This window comes from Alexandromys fortis, unplaced genomic scaffold (genome assembly GCF_014885135.2).
Source record: "Alexandromys fortis isolate MF-2015 unplaced genomic scaffold, M_Fortis_MF-2015_v1.1 scaffold_63, whole genome shotgun sequence".
Taxonomy (NCBI): Eukaryota; Metazoa; Chordata; class Mammalia; order Rodentia; family Cricetidae; genus Alexandromys; species Alexandromys fortis.
In genome coordinates, this window is record NW_026067953.1 from 6531689 (window position 1) to 6539427 (window position 7739).

The 7739-nt window shown below is 50.0% G+C and overlaps 1 protein-coding gene across 1 annotated transcript in view; it reads left to right on the forward strand.

Moving 5' to 3' along the window:
• The first annotated feature begins 769 nt into the window (after positions 1-769).
• The window catches only part of Dglucy (D-glutamate cyclase), a 78097-nt gene continuing 71127 nt past the window's right edge, over positions 770-7739 (forward strand). Inside the window, exon 1 of the mRNA XM_050151463.1 lies at positions 770-984. The gene's annotated coding sequence lies outside the window, so the exon portion shown is untranslated. The remainder of the gene's footprint in view (positions 985-7739) is intronic.

Sequence of the window (7739 nt, forward strand, 5' to 3'; positions counted from 1 at the left end):
AGCCGCAGGGGCAGGCTGGGACCATCTGCTGAAGAACTTTGCATGGTTGGGATTAGTGCTGGGTCTGCAGGCAAGTCCTCATAGCTTTGAGGCAAGGGAGCAGAACCTGTTCCTCCCTCACAGGAGGCATCCAGGAAAAAAAAAAAAACAGAGGCCCTGCCAGTGTCCTTCCAGCATTTTCCGAGTGCTGGAGACTGACCTGGCATTGTGTTCTTGTTACCTCAGCTAAGCCTCCGATGAGTGAGGAAGACCAGAATGCTGGAGAGCAGCTTACCCGGGCTTTGCACTGCTCCCTGCCTCGCCCAGCACAGCCCCAGAGCCAGCAGCTAGGATCCCAGGAGCCTGACTCCCAGATCAGGATCTGCATTGTCACCTGTACCCTAAATGATCCAGTGCCCTCTGATCTTCAGACGGCACAGATAGCAATCCCAGAGTCTGGATTCTCGCTGGAATCACCAGGGTGGTTGTGAAACTCCTCGGTGCACAGTGTGTGCCCCGAGGTCCGTGCATTAGGTTCTCTGGAACCGCTACCCTGCTGCATCAGGATTTTTCATTCTCGTGGGGGATGGTGGCCATGTCCCTGCTTTATGCATCCCCTGCTGCCCAGGGAAGGCAAGAAACTCACACAAAAGGAACTGGCCTTCGAGGGTTCTTCCAGTCACCAGCCACTCTGTAGCTTTAAGAAGCCCGACTGGCATCCTGCCATGGAAGCCACCACCCCAGTACAGGCCTTGCAAGCATTGGCTGTAGGAGCGAAGCTGTAGCAGGCAGCAGTGCCTGGGGCCGGCCCAGGCATGTAGACCGAGCCTGAGCTGGGCAGAACAAGCCAGTGGCAGTGGTGGCGGCAGCAGCCAGCCCCCAGATGCTCCCGTGAGCTGAAGCAAAGGGATCTTTATGCCTTTCAGAAGGAAGCTCATTCTGCAAGGCTGAGGAAACAAAGGGACGAACTGTGTGTCAGTCTAGTCCAGACGTCTCAAACCAACAGTAAGTCAGCAGGGAACAAGACACAGTTCTCTGTCCTAGGCAACTTCCACACACCCCTCCTCACCCTCCCCAAGGAGCCCAAGGGTTTAAGGGTGCTGCTCCAGGGGACTGCAGGTCAAAACCAGTTAATGAACTCCCTGCTGGAATCCAGTTGGGCCTCCCCTTGAAAAGTCAAGTCTCAGCTCCTGACACCCGGGACCCTAAGTTGTGGGAATGCTTCAAGGTCTTCCTGTCCTTGAGAACCCCAGGAGCTCGTGAGGGCAAAGAAGGGGAAACTGAAATTTCCAGCTTTGGGTGTCTGTCAACTTTGGGCCTGAGCCTGCTAGGGAGGCGGGAACGAAGCTCATGGCAGTGACTTGAGGGGTGACCTGAGGGGAGGACAGTCCTGGCTAACACAGCCCGAGGAACCACAGAGCTAGGCGGTCCCTTTTTCTCTGCCTTTGAGAAATGAGAGAGACAGGTGAGATAAACTCACCCCAAGAGTCAGCTTGCTTCTGTCCCTGTCGGGGGAGCCAAGGCTGGCTTGGCACAGGTGACTGTGGCAGTATGCTACAGACCCGCGTGTAGCCCAGGACAGGAGGCAGAGCTGCGGGTCTGGGGAATCTCTTCTCTGAAGTGCCCATGCCTGTCTGCTGCCTTCCTCCTTTCTGTGCGACTAACCTAGAGGTGACTGTCATCTACCGGGCTTCATGAGCATGTGTGGAAAAGCCACCCATGCGTGAGGGAGGGCAGCAAGGGGAGAGTACATTGGCAGGAAGCAGCATGCTGGTATTGATTGGCACAGAGGGGAGGGGCGGAGCACTGTACCTTCAAAGTAGCTAAGCCCTGTCAAAGGAAGGGGAATTGAAGCCAGAAGCCAGTAACAGAAGGACAGCCAGCTCCACTAGAAGGATGGAGGGAAACTGAGGCAGAAAGACAAGCAGGGTGGAAGTAACTGAAAGCTACACTGGGATTGTAGATACTGGTGAAGAATGTTTGTGTTAGCTTTCCGTTGTTGCGACAAAATACTTGAGATTAATGACTTTAAGGAGGTTTACTTGGGCGTATGATTTCAAAGGTTTCGTTCTCTCCATAGTCCTTTGACCTGATCGTTTTCAGGATAAGGCGAGGCCTTTCAGCGTGGCTGAAGCCTGGTAGGAGGAAAGCAGCTTAGTTCATAGCAGCCAGGAAGCAGAAAGGAAGAGAGGAAGAGGCTAAAGACAAAACTGCCCCTCCTGGGAACCCCTCACCTATCAACATTCTCCAAAGCGACCCACTTTCTGTGGTTCCTACCATCTCCCAAAAGCCTACCGATTAGGTCAGAGCCCACATGATGCTGTATCCTTCCCGAAGGCCCATCCCTGCTGCACTGGGAACCAAGCCTTCAATGGTGGCCCACATCATCACAGCCTTAAAGAATCAGCTGCTCTTTCTGGCTTGGGGACTGAATTCCAGGAGGTCAACGGGTGACTCTTGACCTGGCATGATGCATCCATGTGAGCAAACAAGGAAATTCGGAGAATTTCACAAGCGAATCTGAAAGCTCTGCCAACGCAGGGCTCCTGCACCAGAGCAGCTGAAGGCCCCAGCTCGCTTGATTTAGGAGCCTTCGAATTCCTTGGGCCACACCTGTTTCCGCGCTTGCCAAGTTCCCATGGCTATGGCAGACTTCTGTTGTTCCTAGGCTTTCTAACAAGGATTCCTTTCTATTGAGCACCTCTGTGTGTGTGTGTGTGTGTGTATGCACACAAGCACACACTAAGCACATAGGTCTGAACCCTTTCAGTTAATATCAGTTCTGTCTCCCTTCTTCAGTTGAGGATGACAGATGCACAAAACCAAATGTACCCCTCTCCTTGACAGATTTCATAGCCTTCCTAGGATATCTGCCAAATTGCTAGATGGTATTTGCATTTTTAAAAAAATAGACTGCATTTCGTTATTTGGGCCTAAAGGGTTTTCCAGCCCCGCCTTAAAGCAGTTAATCTCCCGTGTCTCACTTTACAGCTTCCAAAGCTTTTCTTCAACATTCGGAAACCCATGTTATCCTTCCACGAGGCCAGTAGTTTGGTTCTTCTCACACGCTCTGTTGGTGAAAACTGCCTTGTAGAAACACTAAATGACTGCAATGGTTAGCACCTAGGCATAGGTCTCTGGAAAATTAACCCTATCTTTTAAAATTTTTTTTTAATTGAAATCATTGCATGTGTGCAGGCATGGGTCACAGTGTCCTGTGCAGGTCAGAGGACAACTTTGTGGAGTTGGTTCTCTTTTTCCTCCTTTGTGTATGTTCTGGGGACTGAGCCAAGTTGTAGGGCTTGGTTGGCAAGGGCCTTTACCTGCAAGACCATCTTGCTGACTCTGAACCTCGTCTTTCTGACTGTGCGGACCTGTACAGAGAGAGGCTCTGAAACACAGGAAATTGGGATACCATCTCAATCCAGGATACAAGGCTTAGGCTTCAGGTTGGGCTGCCCAGTAACAGTAACATCCGCTGGAGTATGGCATCTCCCTGTGCACATCTCCATTTCTATAAAATGGAACAGAGCCCCATCTAGGAGGTAGATGTGGATTAAATGAAATAGCACGTGTAAAGTATTTAGAAGAATGTCTGGCATGTGGTAGACTTTCAGTAAATACCACTCAGCCCCAACTTCATCTGGACTTTGGGGAAGGACATTATTAGCTAGGTGAGTCTATCTCGGCGGCGCCTTGGCATCTCTCTGACTCTGCCTTCTTCCTCCCAGCATTTCGTTCCCATAGACATGTCCCTTGGAATTGGATTTGAAACTGTTATCCCACCTGGGTTCTGCTTTGTGCCTGCTGAGGGCCTGTTTTACCTCCGGGTTTCCCTCTAGAAAATCTAGGGCTAGCTCTTGGCTTCAGGATTTGAGGCGAACACCCCTAGCAGCAGTGAGATTGCCTCCTACTGGCGGGTCAGGCTGTCCACAGTGGTTCAGCCTGTGTCCTCTGTGCCCGGACACCCAGCAACAGCGGCAATGCGCTCTGTTGGAAGTATGCTTGTTTTTCCGGATCTACTAGCAACTTCCCTTGTCTCGATAGAGACACTGTTCTTTGTGATCTTGGATCTTCGGTGGCTGGTGAAGAAAGGTTATCTATCTTTCTGTTGCCTTGGGGGTCCATCTTTGTCTCTGTTGTAGAGGAAATGTCTCCACATCTCACCAGGGGTTCTCTTCAAGGTTCAAGAAGTGAGGTGTTCTGGTTACATAAGTGTCGCCCAGTGGTCCATGTGTCAAAGGCCTGGTCACAGGCCTGTGGTGCTGGGGAGGTGTGGAAGTTTGAAGAGGTCAGGCCTGGTGGGAGGCGGTTAGGTCACTGCAGGCCTTCCTCTGGAGGGAACATTTGGCTCTGATCACTCCGCTTGTGCTCTGGGGGAGTGCTTTTCCTTTCGTATACTCCTGACATGATGTTCTGCCCCTACTCAGGCCCAAGGAGAACCCTCTGAAACGTTTGAAACTGCCAGCCAAGATAAACCTTTCCTCTGTTTAAATTCATTTATCCGGGGTATTTGTTAGAGTAACAGAAAGCTGGCGCATACCAGCTTACTCGTGTGGTAGTGGGAAGGGCAGTAACGAGGGCCCGATCCTCTGTCATTCTAGAGCTCACTCTATACTTACCTGAAGTCAGTAAGTCAAGAAATGGCTTAACTTGGCTCAGTGCGACACGAAGGGACGAAGAGATCAGTGTTCTGTTCTCTTTGTCCAGAACTAAGACGGGAAATGAACACAAACACCTCAGGAGAGCGTAGCTCAGGGCCAGAGAAGCGCTTTGATGAATAATGTTAGCGTCAAACCAAGGGAGCACATGTACTGAGTGCCACCTAGGCACTGGACACCTACCAAATGCGTAAGTTAAGGTACTGAATCGTGAGCTTGGACCTAGCAGAGTTCCACAGAGGCTCGTCGTCAGTCTTCTCCTTTCACCCCGAAACGTTCTACAGAGCATGGAGTTTTTATATTTTGTAGACCAAAAAAAAAAAAAAAAAAAAAAAAAAAAAAAAGTCATCTCAGAAAGAAAACCAGTGGGGCTGATTTGAACCTTGTCTGCCTGACCCTTCACATTGCTGCTCTTCCCATCATTACCTCATCTGCAGCTTGTCACCTTTGAGGAAGATGGAATCTGTTGCATATACCGCTCGGCTAAGCACCTGAACTAGTGATATCTGTTGAAAGAAGGGCAGGGTTCCATATGACCATGGTGGTCATTTTTCTTCTCTCTTCTGCAGCCCCCTCTACTCACTTTCGTCTACTTACCCTTCCATCCAAACTCATCCAGGCAGGCCCCACATCTGGACTGCCTCTGCCATGCCCCTTCTCCAAGGGTGCTAACGATGCTGGAGGAACTTGGCTAACCATGTGTTTCTTGAACTGTTAACAGCCTGGTCCCTAAGGCTGCCTGGAAAGCCTTCTTAGACATCACCATCACCTCCTGACTCTTCTTTTCCCTCACTCCTTTCTCAAACCTCTTGGTCAATGGCACAGAATAGATCAGGTATTAACATACCTGAACAGCACTGACGATGAAAGAAATTTGAGGTACCAAGGCCCACCCCAACTTCTTTCCTCCTTTTATCTTTCTCATGCTAGGGAGTCTCTCCTGGAACCCCCTCTACCCATCGTCCTCTCGCTCACGGTCATGCCTTTCCCTTTACAGCCTAGGTTTTTCTTTCCCCATTGGCTCCTTCCTTGGATCAGCTGTGTCTCAAGGTCATAGGGTGATAGAAATGACCACAAGTGGCCCCTGCTTACGTGGTCTTTGCAGATACCAATTTCAAAGACACGGAATATTATTTCCCTGCCATTACACATAGAGTGACTCCAGGAGTCACGTGACCATCCCTTCTAACGTAATTCTGGGGCTGTGTATATAGCTAGAGGCAGCATGCTCAGCATGCAGGAAACCCTGGGCTCAATCCTGGCCGTGGGACACATTGTATTCATGAGGAAGGGTCATTTTGATTGATCATCCAGGTCTGAAATACATGCTGAAATAACAGCCCCACCAGGCATGGGGAAGGACAGTCTTAAACCTTTTGGGTGGGGTTGGCAAGATGGCTCAGAGGGCAAAGGTGCCAGCCACCACGCCTGAAAACCTGAGTTTGATCTCTAGGACCTACGTGATGGAAGGAGAGAACCAACTCCTGAAGTTGTCCTCTGACTTTCACACATGTGCTGTGGCAAGTACACATATGTACAAACATGTACACACACACAAATAAAAATGTTATAAAGTGATGTTTAGAACTTTCTGACATGTAACATCTTCTTTGGGGTGCCATGTATCACATGCTATACCACACACACCAGCAGAGTGTCAGCCAGACGTTCTGGAAGGCAGGAGCTCCACACCTGAGAGTTAGCAAAACCACATACCCTCTGTGGTCTTCTGGAACAGTCTTTCTGACCTGTCCTGACTTTGGTGGCTCCAGACTGTCCTTGTTGTCCTGGCTTAGGCCCTCACCCCCACTTCTTCCCCCCTCACAGGCCACCCCTTTTGTGTTTCTCCTGCTCCTTGTCAACTCTTTCTTCATAGACATTGCCACTGGACTTCGGGCCACTCGGTTGCCCACAGGAATCTCATTTCAAGGGTCTTCACGTAATTATATCAACAGACACCCTTTTTTTTTTTCTTCCATAGAAGGTCATGCTCACAGGGACCAGGAACTCAGGCTCGGTTGTTTCCTTGGGGAAATTGACCCACTATGATACAGGAAGAAATAGGTGGTTCCCAAGCATCACTCCCTGACTACCCAGCACCCACCTTTTCTAGGCAAACAACTTTGGAACTGTGCTGTCCAACCTGGTCCAGGTTACAAAGTTAGCTGGCAGGTATTCTTCTTGATCAGGTATGACTTTTGTTCTTAATCATTCCAATTAGTTACTAATGACAAATGCTGGGCAGTGGTGGCGCACATCTTTAATCCCAGCACTCGGGAGGCAGAGGCAAGTGCATCTCTGTGAGTTCAAGGACAGCCTGGTCTACAGAGTGAGTTCCAGGATAGGTTCCAAAGCTACACGAGAAAACCCTGTCTTGAACCAAACGAAGAAACAAAAAGACAAATACAAATGCATGTAGCATTTAACATAGAGAAGAATAGGAGACTGTGATGAAATCCAGTTGCATTTGGTGGTGGAGGGAGGAGGAAAGGACATGCTGCTGTCACTCATGGACTGGTCTATTGCAGAGGCCTGACAAGGAACCTGTTAGTATCTGCTGAAGAATAAGAGTTCCTTCATCAGCCAGAGGATGCCGGACAGTGCTCTCCAAGAGACTTCCCTTATCATTGTTCTGGGGGGGGGGGGGGCATCAGTGAGAGTGTCCCCTCCAGAGACTATCAGCTCTAGCTTCTGTTCTCAGGCAGAAGTAGAGAAATCTGAGGTTGGCCTCTGGTAGTTGAACGATCATTTACCGTAGGTGGCTAAGCTGAGGTCCCTCAGGCAAAATGACTCTCTGACACTCTTACGCAGTGGCAGAAGGGTTCACTTTCTGAAAACTCCAAGGGCGGTCAAGCAGAGCCACAAGCCTCAGCAGGTCACACCCCGGAATCTGGACTCTGTCCTTGCCGTGTCTCCTGGCTCATTTTCTACACTCTGCCCTCCCCTAGCTTCGCTGTGCAGATTCTTGGCCTCTGCCCTGGACATGGGGAGCTGAGGGTGGGGCGGGGCTGATCCGTCTGGCCCTCTGCTGTCTCCAGTGGGCTGTTGTTTTTTTTTTTCTTTTTTTTTTATTTAAAAAAAAAATTCCTGCTTCCTCCC